The following is a 24,344-nucleotide window of genomic DNA, read 5'->3' on the forward strand; positions in this document are numbered from 1 at the left end:
CGACTCATAGCTACCCTTTGGACAACAACCCTACACCCTGCTCTATTTCTTACCAATCTTATTGTCTCTGACACACCTATCCCCATTACCCCAGTCACTGAATCAATCCATCTCATCGAGGGTCTTCCTCTCCTGTTCTGTCCCTCCACCCTCCCAAATATGATGTCCCTCTCCAAGGACTGGTCCTCCTTGAGACTCATCCAAAGTATGTCAGACGAAGTTTCAGAATCCTTGTCTCCACGAAGCAGCCTGGCTTCACCCTCTCCAGGACGAACTTGTTTGTTCTCCTAGCAGTCCATGGTATGTATATTCAATACTCTTCTCCAGTACCACAGCACAGAGGCATCAATTCTCCTTCCATCATCCCTAATTATTGTCCAGCTTTCTGAAGCATAATAAGTAATTGCAAAGACCATGGCCTATATCAGGTGCACCTTAGTCTCCAGATTGATATCATGATAGATACTAAATTTTATTTTAAAAACTTTAAATTTTTAAAATTTAAATTAATTCTTTATTTACATGAAAATCGTGTGCAAGACAATTCAATAAAACTAGAAACTCAATTTTATTACAAAACAATCAAGCTATTAAATGTATTAATTTCATAGTCTAGCCACAAACATTGGAACTGAATTAGTTTTGTGATATGCATCAATAAGTTTATCACTCATCCTTGTAGACATGGCATGGGACTTTATGTTTTTGTGTGTGCCATGCAGACAGAATCAACCAACAATTGACCCTCCGGAGGGCTTTTAGAGGCAGTTAATTATACAGGAGAGATCGCTCATCTTCCTCTAGTGGAGAAGCAGGTGTATTTGAACTGTATGCCATAAGGATTACAGCACAGCTTCTTGCTACTAGTCCACCAAAGCTTCTTCAAAGCTGTATTCATGACAATTATTTCCAAGATTATAATAATTATGTAACAGTAATTTTTGTCCTGAGGCAAGTTACACCTATACATCAGTGAACAGGGACAATTCTGTAGTTCTTTTTAACTGGTTGAATGACTGTTGACAAGTCCTTAGAAGTGTGAAGAAAGTCAGCTTCTGAAGATATGCAGTATAAACACACCATTTTATTGCTGCAAGTGTTAAGAAACTCTATACTCTGAAATGAAATTGAGTCACTGGTAATAGCAGCATCTAAAACACTGACACCTTTTGTTATTCTAATTTTATGTGATATTCTCTAAGAACATTCAGCATACCATATTTCAATACTTAAAATACTTCCTTAACCTTTTAGCAAAAAATCTAAAAAGGTCCTCCATCCCAAGCCCTATTTCAATAAGAAAAAGCCTTTATGTAAGCTTTGCTTTGCTTTGAAATTATATTACTTATTCTAACATAGCATTTAAGTTTATAGCATTTGAAAAGCATTCTCTCTAGAATTATTTTTATAATACTACTGACCCCCAGGCCGTCTTTCATTGTTTTTGTTCAGACATCCCTCTAGGTCTTATAGCCCTTGTGTAAAAGTTGCCGTACAGCAGTAACTTGTGGTTGTTGTGAAGATGAGCACTGTGACACTGATGTGTCAAATGCATTAATGGTTGGTTATCCAATGCAGACAGAGAGTGGGGTGGAGCTCCCGGATTAAAACAAGCTGGGGAGGAGGAGTGGCATCCAGTTCTGTAATAGTTTGCCTCTGGAAACCCTATGAACCTGAATAGAGGATGAAAGACACCCAAGCATTGAGGAATCTCCTTCATAGGGTTGCTATAAGTCTCCTGCGACTCAACAGCACTTAACAACAACAACGACAACTGAGAATACAGCATTATAGGTGATTCAGTGAAAAGAAATAATTCACTAGCAAGTTAGAGTCCATTTCTAAATTAAATATTCAGTCTGAGATCTCATATATTTTTATGTGGAAGAATGTTAGTTTAAGAGTTAATTTTCATCAGCAAATGTAAATACCAAGAATATATGCAGAATTCAAAGTTACTAAGTACACCCATTCTCATTTAACCACGTGATTATGTAAAAAAATAAGGAAGAGTAATGAAAACCAGACATGGAAGATGACTACATCAGTTCATAAAATGGAGGATGGTCACTTCTCTAAGTAACTGCCAAATTCTATATTACATAACTGCCGTACTACTGAGAATCATGGCCCAGCCAAGTTTTGACACATAACTTTAATCTTCACAGTCAGAGATTCTCTCATCTTAGATGTCAGTATTTCTTAATGCCAAGTGTAAACATTAATGCAAAAAAATAGTTGGTAGATTATTTTTACCATGTTGTAAATGCAAAATGTCAGATAAAAGAGAAGTAAATGTAGCTACTAAAAGATAATTTCACACTTGTGTGAAAAAGCCACAAGTTGATACTTGAGTTGTATCACATAAGTAGTCTAATTTACAGTCTGTCTTTTCAAAATGGGGTGATTTGCAAATGCTATTTAAGCCTTGGCTGGAGCAAAAGAAGCAAAGTTAAAAAAGCAACTAGTGTTCCAATGGTTTACTTATGTGACTGTTATTTTTATGATAAGATAAAAATAATAAATATTTATAAGTAATCAAGTGCCTTTGCAAACAATTTTCACCATGTAAATATTTTTTCCTGCTCATATTCTATTCAGTAGACTTCTTTAGCAAAAATATATTTTTTCTGGTCAAAACCCAACATATTGATGCATAATTGCCAAAAAGGAAACATTATTTTCCAACTCTGGAAGTTGAAATAGCTTACTTGTCTCTACATCTTGCATCTAGGGATCGCTACATCTCAATTTGAAAGTTTACTAGCCAAGATTCTACTTTTGAAAACAAACTGTTTTCTAGGTGGTTTAAACAGGACGCATCTAAAACAACTTACATAATTAATGAAAAATTGAAGTAACGGACTGTGGGCTGGGTTTCCAGGATGGGCTAAGAAAACTGCATTACAGAAAAACACTAAAGGAGCTGGCGCTCACGGTGATTCTACAAACAACAAATCAGAACTTTTCTATGCCCTCTGTCATCTTCACAGTCATGTTCAAGCCCACTGTTTCAGTTTCTGAGTCATCTAGCTTTTTGTCGTTTCTTACTTTTTCTGACCATCCAGATTTCCCAACATGACACTTTGACATTTTACCCAAAGACTATTCTCTTCTGATAACGTCCACAGTATATGAAATTAAGTTTCCTCATGCCTTTGGAAACGAATGTAGAGAAACGACAATAGTTATAGAACAGGGTTCAGGTATTTCGTTCATAGAGTCACTACGAGTCATGCTCAACTTGACAGCACTTAACAAAAACAACAATATCCACGCTTCTAAGGAATACCCTGGCTGCACTTCCTCCAAGATAGAAGTTATTATTTTGAACTTATTATTTTGGTAATCTGTGGAATATTCAGTATCCTTCAACAACACCACAATTCAAAGGCATTGATTCTCTTTCACTCATCCTTTTTCTTTTTAAAAAAAAATTATTAAATTTTATTAGTTTTAATGAACATTTACAGAGATTTTGGGTTTTCATTCATTCATTGTTGCACTGTTTTCTCTACCCTCCTCCCCACCCAGTTCGTCCTTCTTCCCCCCTCTTGAATGTCAGTTTTAATTGTCCAATTGCCACAGTGCTTGTCAAAGCCAGTTCTGATTAATCTCCTTTGTCAGTGTGTCCTTTGCCATTCCCTATCCCTCCTCCCTGAGAGAGACTTCACCCTGAGTCATAAGGAAAAGGGGATGGTGTATCCTCTCAGCTACTTCCTGCTGAAAAGGGACGCTGTAGGTTTCAGGGTGAAGATCTTCTCTCACTACTCTAAAGGGCCCCTTTGGCAGTAGGAAGAACATAGACTTTTATGGAGATTGATTTCAGAATTTAGGTGCACTGTCACTCATCCTTTTTCATTAGTGAACATTAAAATGCATAGGAAACAACTGAAAATACCATTGCTTGCATCAGGGTCACCTTAGTGTTCAAACTGACATCCTTACTCATTAGCAATTTAGAGAGCTCAGATTGGCTGTCACTGTCTCTTTAAGCTAGTCACTTCTGACTGGATGCCCTACCTGCAACCAACCGAATGACACCATCTGTAGCCAGGCCAGCAAGGCCAAAATCCTGTAAGGCCAGCAGAAACTCTGCCCCAAGCTGGATACCACATCCTTTGACATTAGACATGATCTAGACTCGAAAAGGAGTTACTCGTTAGCAGACTCACATTTTGAGGCTTCAGTCAGACGAGCATAAACTCTGACCTGACTGGGCACCCAAACTTCAAGAGTGACCAAAGTATATAGCAATACCTAATTCCAATCTGCACATTCTTCTGGCTTGTTTTGAAATTATTTTACCTCTCTATGAAGATTATAAAATTACTGAACATCATTGAACCAAAGTTTCCAGAAAAATTTAGCATGGCTAAGAATTGCAGACATAGAGTTCAATCTCCTTAAAATCTTAACTGTTTTTACTATTTAGAAGATATTGTTAAATATAATGGATGCAAAACATTGCTAAGTTGCTTTCAGTTGTTAGGTATAACCCAGGTGATTATGACTCTTAGTGACCCTATGAACCAAGATTGAAATGTTGTCTTATTCTGGGCCATCACTCTATCCAACAATTTTTTTCTATTATTATTATCCATAAGGTTTTCAAAAGTCTCTTAATTTTAAAAGTGGATGGGACCAGGCCTGCTTGTTGGTCTGTATTAATGTGCATGTTTGTTGTTGTTATGTGCCGGCAAGTCAGAGCGAACCATAACTGACTATCTAGTGGGTTTTCAGAGGCAGTAAATTGCACTGCAGGAGATTGTCCATTCTTCTCTTGCAGAGCAGCTAGTGGATTCATACCATGTGCCTTTGGGATTGCAGCACAGCTACTTACTGCTAGGCCACCAGGACTCCCTAGTGTGCATGTTGTTGTTGTTGTTGTTGTTGTTGTTGTTGTTGTTGTTGTGTGCCGTCGAGTCATTTGCGACTCATAGCGACCCTACGTACAACAGCCCTAAACCCTGCTCTATCCTGTGCCAATCGCATTGCCTCTCACACACCCATCCCGATTACCCCAGTCACTGAATCAACCCACCCCATAGAGGGTCTTCCCCTCCTGCACTGTCCCTCTACTCTACCCAGCATGATGTCCCTCTCCAAAGACCTGTCTCTCCTGGCAACATGTCCAAAGTACATCAGACGAAGCCCCAGAATCTTTGCCTCCAAGGAGTAGCCTGGTTTAACCCTCTCTAGGATGAATCTGTTTGTTTTCTTGGCAGTCCAGGGTACATTCAATACTCTTCTCCAGCACCACAGCTCAAAGGCGTCAATTCTCCTTCTATCCTCCCTAGTCATTGTCCAGCTCTCTGATGCATAACAAGTGATTGCAAAGACAATGGCCTGTATCAGGCGCACCTTCGTCTCCAAAGAGACGTTGCTCTTGAGTACTTTAGAGAGGTCCCTAACAGCGGACTTTCCCATCGCAATACATTTTTTTATTTCCTGGCTGCTGGTGCCAAGAATGTTGACTGTGGAGCCGAGCAAACTGAAGCTGTGAACAATCTCAATCTCTTCGCCATCCATCCTGATGCTACCAATTGGTCCAGTGGTGAGAATCTTTGTCTTCTTGATGTAGGAGACAATAAATAGTCTAGGTATCTCTCTTGTTTGATGACAGACTACAGATTTCCTGGTAACTCTTTGAGCTGTGATAGGATTTTCCATGCTACCTCTGTCATAGAAGTGATAGGAAAGGATGACAGAACCAATGACTGAAACTTCCTCAAGACCATTATGCCAGAGATTATATCCTTGAAAGGAGGGCAGGTGGCAGGTGCTGTGGTGAGCAGAGACAAGATAGCTGGGCTGGAACAGTGTGTCTACCATTCCAGAAGAGAGTTAGACGTTGGGTGCTCAGTCAAATCAGAGGTTTTGTTCATTGAAGCGGCAGCTGAGGCCCCCAAAGTGCTGAGCCATGGGTAACATCTAGGCTATGGCAGAGTTTCTGCTGGCTTCAGAGGAGTCTCGGATTGTCCACTTAGCCAATCAGCAGGCCTTTGCCAGTGTAAGGAGCTGGTGGAAGACCAGTCATAGATGGCTAGAACCGAGGAATAATCACTGCTGAGCTGAAATCCCCAACGATGGTGCTGTCTTCTCAGGAGGCACACTGCTCCAGGTATGGGTGTGCATATATCAGGCATTGGCCTCCGATGGTAGAGGTGGTATCCCTGTTTATTCAGGGAATGCCTGCGGGCCTGGTGTGGTATAGTCCACAGACTCCTGAAGGATAACTTTGAACATAAAGCTTTTCATAAAGCTCCCAGAAAAATGGTACAGGACTGGCCTCAGGCAGCAGGGATCAGTTAAGGGTTGGGGAGTAAATGGGTGAAACACACCCAACATCAAGTGAAGGGGAGAAAAAGGAAATTCTCTACTCTCATTTATTTCCAGAAGGACAAGAAGGAAGGGAACAGATTGTATCTTTCTCATCATTAGCTAGCCGCTGGTGTGGTCTGCTGACCAGGATTCCCATGCCACATAGATAGTTGTTCAAAATGTCTGCACCAAGTGAACATGTTTCCATGAACATCTTTTTTTCCATGTTTTCCTTCAGATTCTTTTTTTCTTTTCGTTTTTCTTTGAAGTACTTGTCTTTTCTTTTTAGACTCAGGGTTCCAGGATTGTTGTCACTATCTGCGTTCTTTGTCTTCTGGTGCCTGGGTGAAGAGGGCTTGAACTGTCTTTTGTCAAGTCTGCCACCTTACCGAGAAGTCTAGCAGAAAGTTAGCTAAACAGCCTGCAGAAATCTGTGAGGATGTTGTTATTATTGTCATTGTCATTGTTTTTAGGTGATGTTTAATTGGCTCCAATTCATAAAAACTCTGTATTCAACAGAACAAAAAACAGTGCCACTATGTGCCCTCCTCACAGTCGCTACTATGTTTAGGTCCATTGTTGCCATCCATTCTAAACTCAGTGACAATCTATCTCATCAAGGACCTTCCACTTTTTTTGTTGACCCTCTATTTTGCCATGTGTGATATCTTTCTCAAGGAAATCCCTTCTGATAACATGCCAAAGTGTAAGTGTGCGATATCATAAAACTCAAGAGTCAAATACACCCTCAGACATCAGTGGGTTCATCTACATTCAAGATAAACACATGGCATTCAAATTCTCTCTAAAGCACTGTTATTCGGACTTTGTTTGGGACATTGTGTAAACCTCATTATTATGCATTTATCTTCTCATCTTGCATTCATGCAGTATGGCTCTGTCACTTAGACTGAAAAGAGTAGATTATTCCACTTTTCCTTGTCTCTCAAGTCAAAACAATTGATAATTTATTCACGTGAATTTTACTTTCCTTTTACATCTCCACAAATTTTTTCCGATCATCTCCGAACTATATCTGGCAGACATTGTTGACTTCATGAAGAAGTAGTGGAATAATGGTTAGGCTTAGTGATTGGGTTCTAGCTGAAAGTCAGTGGTTTGGATCCATCAGCTGCTACGCAGGAGAAAGACATGACAATTTGTTTCCATAAATATTTACAGTCTTGGAAACCCCGTGGGGCGGTTCTATCCTGTCCTATGAGATAGCTTTAAGTCAGAATCAGCTTAACAATCTTGATTATTTAGTGATGCTATAACAGAGACACTGCAGGAGGATGACCTTGTCAAATAGAAACTCATTCTCTCACAGTTTAGGGTCATAGAAGTTCAAATTCAGGGTACCAACTCTAGGAGAAGTTTTTCCTTCTGTTGGTTCTAGAGGAAAAACCTTTGTCTCAGAATTTTTAAGTTAGGCCAGGTTTTTTGGTTTGTTTGGGTTTGTTTTTTTGGGTTTTGGGGGTTTTTTAAGGTTGATGCAGGGACTGCCGTAATAGGATCAAGTATAACAGAGATGATAAGGACGGCACAGGACAGGACACGGTTCAGACCTGTTGTTCTCCTGTCCATAAGGTCACTATAAGTTGTATTCAGTAGCACTCAACAACAACATGTTCTGGGCCTTCCCTTATGCCTAGGGATTTCCAACACACAGTCGTTGGTGCAAAGGACATACTCCAATTCCAGCCTTTCTATTTGGTGGTATTTGACCCATTCTGTCAACCCACTTCTCTCTCTTTTTAACTTTTATAAGACAAAATATGATACAGGCCACACCACAAGAAAACTCCCCTAACAAAGGGAATATAATCCTTTTTAAAATAGTTTCATTTACAGATCATGAGGTATCATGATATAATTTCTATTTACATCATTGTGGTTTTTGTTGTTGTTATGTGCCGTCGAGTCGTTTGCGACTCATAGCGACCCTATGTACAACGGCCCTAAACCCTGCTCTATCCTGTGCCAATTGCATTGCCTCTGACACACCCATCCCGATTACCCCAGTCACCGAATCAATCCACCTCACAGAGGGCCTTCCCCTCCTGCGCTGTCCCTCTACTCTACCCAGCATGATGTCCCACTCCAAAGACCTGTCTCTCCTTGCAACATGTCCAAAGTATGTATTTACATCATTAAGTCCACATATTTTGGGGATGTTGTTGTGTACCGTCAAATCAAAATCAACTCATAGCTGAGCCTCCAGTGTGATTTCAGAGGCAGTTTATTGCACGGAAGGAGCTTACCCATCCTCCTTCCCACAGGCGACATTTGATAAATGTCTGAAGAATGTGTCTCAATTGCACTTTTCATGGAAGATTAAAAATTGGCTGTTTCGATTGTTTTGCCATTTTCTCTGACTTTAAAGTTTATTTCTCCTTGTTATCTCTGACCATAGAAACAAAACTGTTTTCCTTTGGATGGTTTTATAGTTTTACGCTATAAATACCATGTTGTTGTTGTTTACCATCGACTCAGAACTGACTCGTAGCTGACCCTCCAATGGGTTTCGGAGGCAGTAAATCACCCAGGAGAAAGTTGCCCATGCTTCTCCCGTAGAACAGCTTGGTGGCCTCAAACCATGTGCTTTTGAGATTGTAATACAGGTTCTTGTCACTAGGCTATTAGAACTCCCTTTAGGCCAGTAGAGAACATATTTTATGAGGAGAAATATGGCACTAGGATTGAAGGAAGACTCATCAACAACCTACATTTTTCAGATGACACAACCTTACTTATCAAAACTGAGGAGGAACTGAGGCATTTACTGCAACAGATCAAGGACTGTAGTCTTCAATATGAATTGAAGTTTAACATCAAGAAAACAAAAAAATGTTCACCACTGAGCCAATTGGTAGTATCATGATAGATGGAGAAGAGACTGAGATTGATAACAATTTTGGTTTACTTATTTCCACTATAAACACTCTTGGAAATCAAAAGATTAATTACATTAGGAAAATCTGCTGTCAGGGACCTCTCCAGAATGCTGAAAAGCAATAATGTCAGTCTAGAGGCTAAGGTGAACCTGATCCGAGCCATGGTTTTTGCACTTACTTGCTATGCCTCAGAAATCTGGACAATGACTAAGGATAATAGAAGAAGAATTGATGCCTTTAAGATGTGGTTGGTGCTGGAGAAGATTATTGAGCATATCAAGGACTGCCAAGAGAACAAACAGACCTGTCCTGGAGAGGGTGAAATCATGCTGCTCCTTGGAGTTAAGGATTTTTAAGCTCCATTTCATATACTTTAGGCATGCTACCAGGAGGAATCAGTCCTTGGAGAATGGCATCTGCTTGGAAATGTGGAGGGACAGTGCAGGAGAGGATGACCCTGGTTGAGACGTATTGACATGGTAACTGGTGTAATGAAAATAGATATGTCAGAGACAGTAAGATTGGTTCAGGGTAGGGCAGAGCTCAAAGCTATTGTACATAGGGTGAGTATAAGTCACTGGTGACTCGATGGCACATAACAACATCAATAATTCTTATATAGATAAAATTCCTCTGCTAACATGTTATTTGTCATTATCTCTATTCTAGTTATCAAAGAGTCTGTAATAAGTTCAAGGCCAAAGGTCAGAGATACAAAATAGCTTTATGCCATTTAAAGAGAAAGGAGACATTAATGAAAAAAAAAAATCTAAGAGAAGAACAAGGCAGATCTCTGGCTGGTTTAAATCCCCTCTATTATTTAGCAAGCTGTTAAGAATAGTGTACACAATGACAAATATTCAAAGACGTTAGGGGCACTATAGGTATCATTATAAGACATTTGTAAGGACTGCTTGAGAGATAAGATCAAATGCAATTGTTATCTTAATAGTAATAAAAAATTGTACAATTCAAGAGTGAAATATTTCTGAAACACTCACTAAGAAATGAGAAATATATGTGATATTGAAGTGACTGTGAAGAAAAATTTCATAGACTCCTTTTTTTAGTGCAATGTTAAGAAAACAGTTCACTAAAAGTATTTTATAACTCACTTCATTGTAAGAGTCTTGATCATTTTGAAGTTGAGCTTCAATCCATATTGAAGACTACCGTCCTTGACCTTCTGCAGCAAATACTTCAGGTCCTTCTCAGTTTGGGCAGGCAAGTTTGTGTCATCTTCATAATGCAGGATGTTGCTGAATCTTCCTCCAATCCTGATGCCACACTCCTCTTCATCAAGTCCATCCTCCCGAATGACCGATTCCATGTATAGATTGAAAAGGTACGGAGACAAGATGCATCCCTGACACACTCCCTTCCTGATTTTGAAACATATAGTGACTGCCTCTTGGTTCAAGTATTAAGTTTCACATGAGCACAATCAAGTGTTTAAGGTTATCCACAATTTGTTGTGATCTACATAGTCAAATGCCTTTGCATAGTCAATGAAATATAGATAGACATTTTTCTTATACTCTGTGCTTTCAGCCAAGAATCCTCTGACAGTGGCAATAATGTCTCTAGTGCCACCTCATTTTCCAAACCTAGCTTGTACTTCTGATAGTTCTTTGCCAATGTACTGTTCAAGATATATTTGGATAATCTTCTGCAGGATTTTGCTTGTGTGTGATATTAATGGTATTGTTTGATAATTTCCACACTCTGTCGGGTCACCTGTTTAAAATAGGAATAAATATCGAAGACCCCAGATGAGATGTATTGACATAGTAACTAGGGCAAGGAGGTTAAGTGCGTCAGAGACAGTGAGACTGGCCCAAGTTAGGACGGGATTCAGAGCTATGGGTCCATATGAGTTGCAAGCTACTGAATGGCATATAACAACAACGTTACCTTGTTCTGTTTGTGCAAGTTCAAGGTGAAGCTAAAGAAAAAGAAACGAGTCCACAAGAACCAAAATACAACCTTGAATCTATCTCGCCTTGAATCAATCTCTCTGAATTTAAAAGATCTTCACAAGAATAAGCTTGAGGCACTGAACACTAATGGTAGAAGATCAGATGAATTGTGGGATGACATCAAGGATGTCATTCATGTTAAAAGCAAAAAGTCATTCATTACAAAGACAGGGAAGAAAGAACATTGCACTGGCATGTTGAGAAGCCAGAACAAATGGAAGAATTACCTAAGTAAAAGATAAACAGAAGATTTCAAAGGGTAGCTCAAAGAGACAATGCAAAGTATGATGAAAGGATGTGCAAAGAGCTGGAGTTGAAAAACAAAAAGTGGGTTGTGTAGGCAGCTATAACGTTAAGGGAGCAGGTCTCACTTTAGATGTTCCTTTGTTCTAATGTGAGGCTGTTGCCTTTTAAATGTAAAAGTTATGTGATAAAGGATCCTAGCAGGATTGGTATAGGAAGGTCAAGGAAAAGGCAGGCAAGGGGGGAAAATGGCAATTTGAAACTCAATCTGATGGTCTATTGGTTGATTGCCTAGTGGTAAGAAGCTGTGCTATAATCTCAAAGGCATACAGTTCAAATCCACCGGTGGCTTTACAGGAGATGGGTAGGTAATCTCCTCCTATGCAATGTATTGCCTCTGAAAATTCACCAAAGGGTCATATATATATACAATGACACACGACTACATGATGGCAGGTGACAGTTTCTGCTAAATAAGGTCAGTGTGTGTGTTGACTCTGACAATTCAAATGGAAAAATTACACATGTAACAACCATTGTGATACGAGCTTGAGAGCGGCTGTCAACTAGACTATTCCAGGAATGATAAATCATTTTATCAGAGACAAACCAGGCTAGTTGAGAGAAGCTTTTCAGAGAAGAGAAGAAATCTGTGCAAACACATTTGCGATATCACAGTGACCTATTGTCATTAGGTGTCAGAGAGTTGACTACAACTCATAGTGACTCTGTGAACAACACTGATCCTCAATCGTCCTCATGATCTCTGACATAATCAAGCCCATTATTACAGTCACTATGTCAATCTATCTTGTTAAGGGTCTCCTTTTCCTTTTTGGTTCTCTATCCTTCCCAACACAACGTTCTTTTCCAAGGACTGGCCTCTAGTGATAAAAAAGTATGTGAGACCAAGTTTTACCACCCTTACCTCTAAAGAACACACTTGTTACACTTCCTCTAAGACAAACTTTTTCTTATTTTGGCTGTCCATGAATTCTGTATTCCCCAACACCACAATTCAAAGGCATCAATTCTTCTTCTGTCATCCTTCTTCATTGTACACCTTTCAGATACACAGAAAGCAATTGAAAAGACTATGGCTTGGATTAGGTACACCTTAGTCTTTACTTAGAACATTTAGTCATTGTTCTCTAATATTTGGATTTATCACATTGCAAGAAACTTATTATTCTAACTGATTTTGCAAGTAAATTGAAAATTGTTGTTGTTATTAAGTGCCACTGAGCATAACTCATAGCAACTGTATGAACAATGGATTGTAATTAACATGTTGTTAACAGTGACCCCAGACTCCCTGAGGATTCATAACAAGCACCTCAATGACCTACCATGATCCAAAAAGCTCAGAAGTAAGAATAATCCATGGAAGGAGTTCATTTTAGTTGGAAGTAAGGATTTATTATTTCTTCTCCCCTGACCTAGATAGAAATGATACGGCATTTTATCTTAACCTTTCTGGTTTGTCAAGTATAAAGTTTGTAGATTTATTGTCCAGTTCTTGTGCTTTAGTTTTATTATCATAATACAATTTCTTTTATGTGTAAGTGAATGGCAAAATAATTTTCTTCACTGCGGAACTAGCAAATTAAAGTACTAATGCTCTGAGACAAAGACTCTAATATCTTGCTGATAGTTATAAGATCACTAAATCTTTCCACCAAGATGCAATGCAGGTAGAAATATACATTGTTATTGCTTTTATGGAATGCAGTAAAGAATTAACCAATTAAAACTTCAGTGATATTATATAATTTCTTAGGCATTATCAATAAAGAAAGCAGTAGTACAAAATATACATGTAAAGGAAAGTTTATTGCAACAACATTTGTGGTACAAAAAAAGACAAAAATTTAGAAGAAAAAAACGGAATGTCTATGATTAAGTGAATGATTTTAATAAACATACATCTATATTTAGAAAGATATGAATACCTATATCAGAAGGCATTGGCAGAAAATAAGGCCTCAAGAATTAATGGATTACCAATTGATGTTTCAACTAACAGATGTAACCTGGACATGCTCACCAGCCAATGCCAGAAAATTTGGAGTACAGCCGCCTGGCTGACTACTGACTGGAAGAGATTCATATTTTTCCCAATCCCAATAATCCAAGCTTTGAATGTGGAAATTATCAAACAATTTCATTAATATCACATGAAATCACTGGGGTAACATGTTAGTTGAGGAGTGAGGGGATTGAAGAAATGGGAAAGTTCAATGTGGGCTTGAAAAGATGGGTTGATAATAAGCATAGAGCAATGTTAATTAATGATTTAAAATATAATGTATTTGAATGGTTGTATAAAACACAAAGTACATGGCCAGAACATGATATAAATGAATTATTACATACATCTTTTTCATCTTTATTTTATGGTGGTTTGCATATAAAATTAATATACATTGTGTTTCACACTTTACTTCATTCACATTGTGTTTCATACCATCTTTCCCATGTATTGTGTTTCATAAAATTAATCACCATTGAACTATGCCTAGCATTACCCTGTTTTTTTAGGTCCCTGCTAGATCATTCCTATTTCCTTTACTCCCTCCCATCAAATTATGCAACTCCCTCCTGCTCACCCTCACCATTCTGCTCCCTCCCATGCCCCTTTGTTTCCCCATATACATTTTATTAGTTATTCTTCTATGTTTACAATAATGGTTTTATGCCGTATTTGTCCTTTTGAGACTGAGTTAGTTTACTCATGCGCTCCAATCTCTCCCAAGATATGTAGTATTTTTCAAAATCATTGTTCCTGAGTGCTGCGTAGTAGAGTTATTCAAAATCACAAGAACATGGAAACTGTCCACATGTCCAACCACAATAGAATGGATTGAGAAATTATCATACATTCACACGATGGAATACTAAGCAGTCAATTTTTATTTGGTAAAAGAAATGGTTTCAAAGCCAAGGCTGAGGGGCAGGGGAAGTAAAGAAAATTTACAAGGAACTATCAAGTCACAAACTACTTCAACAACTGCTAGCAACATATGAAATCCTTATCTCCTAATACAACTTGATTAAGGAAGCATTTCTCAAGCCCACAACTTAAATATTGATGTGAGGGGGTCCTGTGATTAAATGCAGACCAGCTCAACTCTAGTGAAATATTTAAGATGGAAAACTGATTTGTTAAGTTTAAAAAGAGAAGATAGAAAGAGGTCTGGTCTGAAACATGTAAAAAAATGTTTTTCTGGCTCAAGAGATGTGATTTTTAGTCACTTTTTTGGTGATTTAAAGAGCAGTTAAGAGATCCAGTTTAAGGAACACTGAATATTTTGTCATCCAGGTTACTTATTCTGATTCTCATTTTCTGTTATCCAAGGAGTAACGTCTCAACAAGGAAAAAGGCTGACTGACTTTCTTTAGAAAAGTAGAAATGAGAATATTAATTTTAGATGAAGCTTAGATATATGTCTAAAGTTTCTGCATTCAGATATCTCAATTCATCTCAATTTGTCTAAAGTTTACTGCCACAGAGTAAAAAAAAGTTAAATGCAAGAGAGAGCAAAAAGACATATCCAGGTGTCAACAGTAAAAAGGAAGTGTAACAGCAGAGCAGTGGGCATGCTCTGATGCTGCTAGCTGGAGGGGATTACTGAATTTGAGAATAGAATAGGTTTAGGATTCAACACCCTCAAAAGATAAGAGAGCTGCCCCCAGCACTGTCTCAGCTGGGCACTGGAACTAAGAGGACATGCAAAGGCTGGGCCCCAGGAGGGATCTAAACCTAGTGAGAGTTCACTGAAACAGGGAAAGAACAAGTAAATTCTGGTAGAAACTCTGCCCACATCTTCATGGATACACTCCAGGCTACTTACAAGAAATGCCTGTGGCTCCCTGCCTAACTGCTTCTTGTGCATATTTGCTTGTCTCATAAGAGAAAATGCTCAGAGGATGGGAGAAACACCCTTGGCAATATTTTCAACTGAAGATGGATAGGAGGTTTATGTAGATATCTTACCATTTTCTTTCTTAGACTTCAGGGAGCTCAGGCGGCTTAGTAAGGAATTGCACTGCCAATCCAAAGGTGCGTGGTTCAAAACCACCAGCTGCTTCATGGGAGAAAGATCGACAGTCTCCTCCCACGTGATTTACTGCCTCTAAAAACCCACTGGAAGGTCAGCTATGAGTCCGTTCTGATTCCACGGGACATAACAGCAATGTGTACTACATTAAGTCCATCAGAATTGGACTCCAATTGCCCAACAAGCCCACATTACAGATTGAGCTGTTTTGCTTCCATTTGTGATTCATATTGCCATTTTCTTCTGGTGTTAGTTGGAATAACAATCATTTACTATTGACAAAAGGACAGACATGTAAGTCTGTAGAGCCCAATAGAGAACACAGGAATAAATCCATACAAATATATTGAAGTAATTTTTAACAATGGAGTAAAAGTAAGTCAATGGAGAAATGATAACTTTCTAACAAATAATGCTACAGTTTAGATATCTATATTTTTGTTATATACCAGCCGGTTGGAATTGACTTATAGTTGACCCTCCAGAGACTTTTTAAAGGCTGTAATTAACACAAGAGGAGATTGCCCATCTTTCTTCCACAAAGCAACAATTTGAACTACATATCTGGATTGGCTGTGCAACTAATTTCTTGCCACTAGACCCCCCAGAGATTCCTACTAGATAGCAATAGGAAAAAAATTAATTTTGATATAAAACTTAAATCCTATGCAAAAAAAAAAAATCATTCCAAATGGATTAAGTAGAAAACTACAACAATTTTAAGGGAAAAAGAAAATCTTTAAGATCCAGGATGAAAAGGCCTTTCTGATACTGAAAACATGATCTATAAAAAGAAAAATTTATAACTCATAAAAAGTGTTTTTTCTCTGTGGAGACCCAGTGAATTAGATAAAAAAAATAAACCTGAAAGGAAATATTTGCAAACTACTTATCTGACAAAGTACTGCTATTGTTATTAAGTGTCATCATGTCAACTCCAAGTCGGAGTCAACCTTTGTACAACAGATAAAACTTTTCAGTCTTTCCTCATTCTTACACTCTCCACTTAGTACATTGTTGCAGTCATAGTGTCACTTCATTTCACTGAAGTTCTCCTTCTCTGACACTGTACTTCTCCAAGCATGGTGTCCTCTTCCAAGAACTGGCCCTTCCAGGTAAACATACCCAAAGTATCAAGACAAATGTCACCAGAAAATCTATTGATTTCCACTCATCAGGAGAATCCACTGATTTTGTGGTCATTAGTGTCAATTTATATTGTTGTGTGTAAAATGTTTTCAAATACAGAATATTATATTAGGACATATTGTGATTATTGTGTTTTCTTAAGCATTTTTAAAGCATTTCTGAAAATTGAAAGAAATATATATATGTAAACAGTCTTACAAAAACATGTATACTTTCCCTTCAGCTTTGTCACAATAACTGCCAAAAATATATCGATCAATTAAAAAATATCTGAACCAATGAATGCATTCCAAGTATATAAAAATAGATATAGAAATAAGTATAAATATTCCCTTGAGATTGTTAGAATGGAAGATCAGAATGTTCTCCCTCGCTTGTACAATATCCATTTCTCTTTCTTGGCACATTGCTGCCCCCAAATCTAGAACATATGCCAGAAAGCTTTGAATGTGAGCATCTGTTCACTCGTATATAATTTCCCCGCAAGCTGCATATAACTTCCTGTTGTTTTAGTTAATCCTCTAAACATGAAGAAAATTCAAAGAAGATTAAATTGGGGTTCCAATTTTAAGAATGTTTTAGTCCTTGCCCTTCTGTCGTAACTCCACCATCTGGCAAAAATGTTTTGATAAATCTGTGTACATCATTCTAACAAACTTTCAAAGCCTCTCTATGATCAAGGAATTATGTGGCAATTCTATCCCGAACAAGTGGACCTAAGAACGTGGGCTATAGGAGATGTACATGTTTGCAGTGATTCATTAAGAAAGACTAAGCACTAGCCCTGCAACGAGTCAGTGGAACGTTGATTTATGTAAAAAAACATAAGTACGTTGAATGCATAGATTGTGGTTGCCTTTATAAGGTTCCATGTAGTTGATTCACACTTACAGTGAGTGTAAAATTGTTGAATTAAAGAAAGACTCTAAAAAAAAATTTAAACTTTAAAAAAGCAGTGTAAATTGTATCAGCATTAAGTTCATATACTAGCTTCTAGTCATTAAAAATACACATTAAAGAAATATGTTGACATATTTATCAGATATAAATCTCAGTTATAAATCTCAGAGTAATAATTTATGGACTCGTTAGGATTTAATTAAAATATCAGTTAAGATTCATTGACTCACACTAGTACTGGTGGCTTACAGACTCAATAATAAAGTTAGAATGCGCCAATTTATTGATGACTAATTCACATTATCCATAATTTGATCACTAAATTCCCTTAACTATGTTATTTTTTTACTCAGAAATAAAAAAATGCATACTTATCATTATATAAGAATTTGTTTCAAGTCTCATTTTCTGCTACAAGTCAAAATATGAATTACAATTTAATATATATTTATTGGTTTTATATTTTAATCAGCTTTCCACTGGTTTTCTATTTTAATTAGTTTTTAACTATGGAACAGTTGATTTTTTTTTTCTTTTTGTAAGCAGGCTTCATGTAAAAACATCTCCACCTAGAACATATTTCTGATTATAAATATCTAAGAATTTAAATTTAGACTTTTTCATTCTTTGGAAAACTGCTATGATGCTCAGTTTTCTAAACAGATGCTCTTTCGTCTATCTTCTCTAAGTATCTGTATGTACCAGGTACTGTTTTGGTTCCTGTGGAGTCAGCAATGAGCAAAGAAAAGTCTTGGCCTTCAGGGAGCTTACACTCTATTGACTAAAAAAAAAAAATTTACCCTCGCTTTCATTCATAACCATTACTATTCCTTATATTGTTCATGATCTTTATTCATTTTGTAGATTGAAATGTTATTACAATCCAGAAACGTAAAGGTGTATCAACAGATAAAAAAGGTTTTAACTGCCTTCTCCCTTAATTAGATATGATCTCTAGTTTAAGATTATGTTTCATTGAATAAGATGACTTCTGTTTCATTTTATGAACTTTAACATTAACTGTCAAAGTTGATTTATTCAGCTATGTTGTTGTTGTTATGTGCTGTCAAGAGGTTTGACACTCATAGTGACCCTATTATGTACAACAGCCCTGAACCCTGTTCTATCTTGAGTCAACTCCATTGTCTCTGACACACCTAACCCTATTACCCAAGTCACTTAGTCAATCCATCTCATCCAGGGTCTTTCTCTCTTAACCTGTCCCTCCACCCTTCCAAGCATGTTATCTTTCACCAAGGATTGGTTCCTCCTTACAACATATCCAAAGTATGTCAAACAGAGCTTCAAAATCCTTGCCTACAAGGAGCAGCCTGGTTTCATGATCTCCAGGATGAACCTATTTGTCCTCTTAGCAGTCCAAGGTATATTCAATACTCTTCTCCAGAACCACAGCTCAAAAGCATCAATTCTTCAATCATCCTTAGTCTTTGTCCAGCTCTTTGATTCACAGCAAGTAATAGCAAAGACCATGACCTGCACTTTAGTCTCTAGACTGCCATCATTGCTTTTAAGTGTGCTGGAGAGGTCCCTAACAGCAGATTTTTCCCAATGCAATTCATCTTTTGATTTCCCAACTGCTGGTACCAACAGTGTTGATTGTGGAACAAAGCAAGACGAAGTTGTTAACAATCTCAATCTCTTTGCCATCTATTATGATGCTGTCAGTTGGCCCAGTTGCAAATGCCTCACACCTTCTTCAGTTTTGACAAGCAAGGTTGTGTCATCTGCATAATGCAGATTGTTGATGAGTCTTCCTCCAATCCTGATGCCACATGTCTCCTCATAGAGCACATCCTCCCACATGACCTGGTCCACATATAGATTGAAAAGATAAGGAAATAAGATATATCCCTGGTGTACACATTTCCTGATTTTGAACCACACAGAATCTTGCTCTGTTCGGACGGCTGGTCCAATCATAGGTTTCACAAGTGTTCTGGAATTCCCATTCTTCTCAGAGTTAGTTGCAGTTTGTTGTGACCCACACAATCAAATGCCTTTGTCTAGCCAAGGAAACACAAGTAGTTTTTTTTCTGGTACTCTCTGCTTTTTGCTAAGATCCATCCGACATTGTTTATAACATCTCTAGTGACACAGCCTCTTCTAAATCTAGCTTGCACATCTGGAAGTTCTCTGTTGTTGTGCTGTTACAGTTGGTTTTGCATAATTTTCAGTAGGTTCTTACTTGCATGTGACATTAACGATACTGTTCGATAAGATCCACACTCCATTAAGTCACCTTTTTTTGGAATGGGAACAAATATGAATCACTTCCAATCAGTTGGCCTGGTGATTTTCCACCAGATTTCTTGGCAGAGCCTGGTGAGTGTGTCCAGGGCAGCATCTGTTTCAGCCATCTTGCATTAATATTCTTGATCTGACAGCATATTTTTCACTCAAACAGTATTATTTTACAGTTATACTTTGAATGAAGATATTACTTTCCTATAAAATATATCCACATGATTAATAGTCATTTTATCTTCCTTCTTCACAATTTCACAATTGTTCTGACTGACTAGAAAGTCAAAAGAAACTTGCTTGGTTTTTTCAGTAATCTTGTTTTGAAATATGAACAATTCTTTTCAATGTTTATTTATGTTCAGCTATATAAAGACTTATCATTAGAAGTTCCATGCTGTGAAAACCAAACCATTGCCTTTCCAATTCTTCCCTAATAGCTTCAATGAAACAAGATTCATGAAAATGACTAATTATTCCCTCCCCTTTATGGAAAAATAACAAAATGACACATCACTTTATTTCTTTGAGTCCTGGAATAAGAACACACTAATAATTCATTTACCCCATACTCCCTTCTGTACTGTCATCTATTACAGACAACCTCAAGATCTAAAAATAGTTGAAACCATTGTTGAGTGTCGTATGTCACTGATGCAATTCTTTGAATTGAACTAATATATGAAAACAATTAAGTTGGAAAATGTCTTGGGGGTTTTTTACCGCAATTAAAAATCATGTGCTATCTTAAAAAAAAAGCAAGATAGTTAAGCATGAGTAAAATATCTGTCCATATAAAATGCTTGACAAAGAGTAATGCAATCTATGCTAACACAGGAAAATTTGAAATCAGTGATTTCTTTAGAAGTCATATCCATTTTATCCTATGTTGGGCTTCTGTCTGAAAGCAACAAATTCTAAACACTTAAGGTAGTAAAGGGAAGATATAAACATCTAATCTGTAGGGAACTAGACTGGCAGAAAATCGCCATTACCCAGAACATTTATCCTTATTTGATGCCGAGAACATTTACTGTCTCAAATTGTCGGCAATTTTTCACAAGAAGTATCAGATGAAAAATACTGAAACCCATTTGATTCAAACCTTTAAGTTTCAACTCAGGATCAGCTCTGTAGAAGAGCTGCTGACATCACGTATCAAGGGTAATGGTGCAACATGATCAACATAATTGCTGTCACTGAATTTGCACGTGAACTTGTTGAAATGGCAAATGTTTAATTACATGTGTTACCACAAAGACATTTTAAAAAAGAGAATTCCGTTGGGCTTTAGATGTAAACACTTGTATGATACTTCAAAATTAGACATTTATGTGAGAACCATAAAACACATTCCAAATAAATTACACCACTAGAATTACCTGACAATTAGTGGAGACAATGTTAAAAGCTCTTAAACCAGTCTGTAAATGCATCCTCTATTGTAGTGGAAAATGAACCAGAAACTGAAAGAAGAGGAAAGGAATCATAGGAAAGTCTGAATAAAAACCACACTGAAAGCACGAACAAATTCCTTGAGGGTCATGTTCAAATTACTTAGGGTTATAAGTGCTTGCTAGAACCAACAAATAATGAACAAGAAGATCATTAGCTTAGTTAACTCAGAACTTGAAAAAGACAAAATCACCTATTATTGTTGTTGCTGTGTACAGTTGTGTCAGAATCCACTTCAGCTGGACACTGATGTGTCAAATGTGATAATGGTCACTTGTGATGGACCATGTTTGTTGGAGCTCCGCGATTAAAACAAGCGTGGGAGCAGGAGTGGCATCCACTTCCAAAATAGCTTGCCTCCAGAATCTTTATAAATTTGGAAAACCGATGAAAGTTATACAAGCTTTCAAGTCTTTTGTTCATAGGGTTGCTATGAGTCGTCTATGACTTGATGGCACTTAACAACAAAACAACAACCTAAATCACTTGGATGAGATTGTCTATATTTCTCCTATGGAGCGGCTGGGAGATTCGAACCATTTGTCTTTGAGTTGGCAGCACAATTCTTCAGCACTAAGTCACCAGAGCTCCCTAGTCAACAGTCTTCATGTTTTGCTAAGGAGATGGACATACATGCAGACATTCTATACTGGGATGCTGCTGTTTGAAAGCGATCAACTTGGAGTGTTTTTAGAAAGACTTTCTTTTTTCACTTTCAGAGCCGCTGTACACATGTGAATTATTAAGGCCAGCCGAAACTTAAGTCTGAACAAGCTTAGCATCAACAAATAAAAACAACTGATTAAAACAAGCCTAACAAAAATATGTTTAAGTAAAAACTATGCACCATGTATTTAAATTTAAACTTAAATATGAAAATAAAAATTACTCATTTCTAAGCCCTACTTCTTCATAAAATACTTGTCACACCACTTTACTTTTCCTATATGTTAATGTTTCAGATATTGTTCATTTTCCATTTGCGTATGAATTAAATTGTTATGAAAACAAAATTCAGTGTTAATTCCTAGTTTCATTCATGTAAATTCATTAGATATGCAAATTTGAAGGATGTGACCTGAAATAATAGATATTTAAATGGCAAGTGGGCTTTTATTGTTGTAGTAGTTGGGAACCATTAAGCCAGTTCTGAATCACAGTGACCTCAAGAATAACAAAGTTAAACAGAGCCCAGTCCTGTGTCATCCTGACAATCGTGCCTACGCCTGAGTTCCTTCTTGTGGCCACTGTGTAAAAACATCACATGGAAAGTCTTCCTCTGTTTCATTGGCCATTCACTTCACTAAGTATGAAGTCATTCTTCAGAGACCAGGAACATAAACTATAACATATCCAGAGCACAGCAGATGAAATTGCATCATCTTCATTTCCAAAAAATATTCTGACTACCTCTCCCAAGACAGATTTCTTCCAAGGATGTTCAGGAAAGGCAGATTCTGCCAAGTTCACAGACAAGAACCACACTCAGAAGTGGTACTTCTATCAATCTAAAGACCAGCATCTCCTCCATCCCAAGCATAGCACGCTCCACAGGCATCCCGAGGTAGAAAGCTAGTTTGTGAATGTGGAGTAGCTGTGCTTGCACTCCCAAAGCCAGATATAAAATCCTGTGTGCTTGGCATCTGGCAGAACTGGGATTGGGCCAGGGGGAACTGCCAACTACCTGGTGCATGGCTAAGGGAAGAGGAGGCACTTCATTGCTCCCTAGGACTGCATTAGAAAGAATGAGGAAATCATACCTTTTTTTGCAGACAACTGGCCATTAACGTGGATCCTGCTATAGTCCCGGGTTCCTGCACCAATTGGAAAGTTGTTTACTAAAGTTCAAAATGGCTGCATTGTATCAGGTCCAGTCACAATTTATTCCTTTGTCTGTCTCCTTATTTCCTTTGGTTTCTTTTCCCTTCAGTCATTATTTTAACTACTTCTTAACCCTTTCCTTTGAAACTCAGGATTCCAGAATTAACATCTATAATTGCTGTCTCTGTTTTCTAGTCTCTTAGTTGTAGAGGGTCTGGCCTCCCATAAGTCTAGTCAACTCTCTTGCCTGGAAGTCCTCATCTATTCTGGTTTTTTTGTTTTGTTTTGGGAGGGGGAAGTTTGTTTGTTTTGATGGCCACTTCCATGCATATTAAGTAGAGATCTCAGTAAAATGAAAATTTTTACATCAATCTTTTTTGTCCATTTATCGTGCTACTGTTCATTGGCCCAGTTGTGAAGAATTTTATTTCCCTTATGTTGTAGCTGCATGCTAATGGATTTATCCTGAAGATCTTTGATCTTGATCTTCGTCGGTTATCGGGTTCTCTTTTCTTTTAGCAACCACGTTTGTGCCATCTGCATATTGAACCTTTTGTGGCCAAATTCCACCTTTCCGTCATTGGAAAATCCAGTACCCCATCAGAGATATCAAAAAACTTTATACCTGTTTATTTCCATTTAGAAAAATCCATGAGTTGGGGGACTAAATTTGCCTGATACTCATAGTCTAATTGTTGCTTAATTAAAAGTTGTACATTTACAAAATGACACAATGAACTTTCCTAAAATTTATCAAATAGAAAAGTTCAAGCATAAAATTATAGGGATCTATATCTGTCTGAGAAGCAACAATGCCAACCTGGAGACCAAGTTGTGCCTGATATAGGCCATGGTCTTTGCAATTACTTACTATGCATCAGGGAGCTGGGCAATGACGAGGGATGATAGAAGGAGAATTGATGCCTTTGAGCTTTGGTTCTGGAGAAAAGTATTGAATATACCATAGACTGCTAGGAGAACAAACAAGTTCATCTTGGAGAGGGTGAAGCCAGCCTGCTTCTTGGAGACAAGGATTCTGAAGCTTCATCTGACATACTTTGAACATGTTGCAAGGCAGGATCAGTCCTTGGAGAGGGATGTCATGCTTGGGAGGGTGGAGGGACACTGCAGGAGAGGAAGACCCTCAATGAGATGGATTAAGTCAGTGACTGGGGTAATGCAGATAGGTGTGTCAGAGACGATGAGATTGGCACAGAATAGAGCAGGGTTTAGGGCTGTTGTAAATAGAGTCA

This window comes from Elephantulus edwardii, unplaced genomic scaffold (assembly GCF_000299155.1).
Source record: "Elephantulus edwardii isolate Elephantulus edwardi_28Jun2011 unplaced genomic scaffold, EleEdw1.0 scaffold00170, whole genome shotgun sequence".
Classification (NCBI taxonomy): domain Eukaryota; kingdom Metazoa; phylum Chordata; class Mammalia; order Macroscelidea; family Macroscelididae; genus Elephantulus; species Elephantulus edwardii.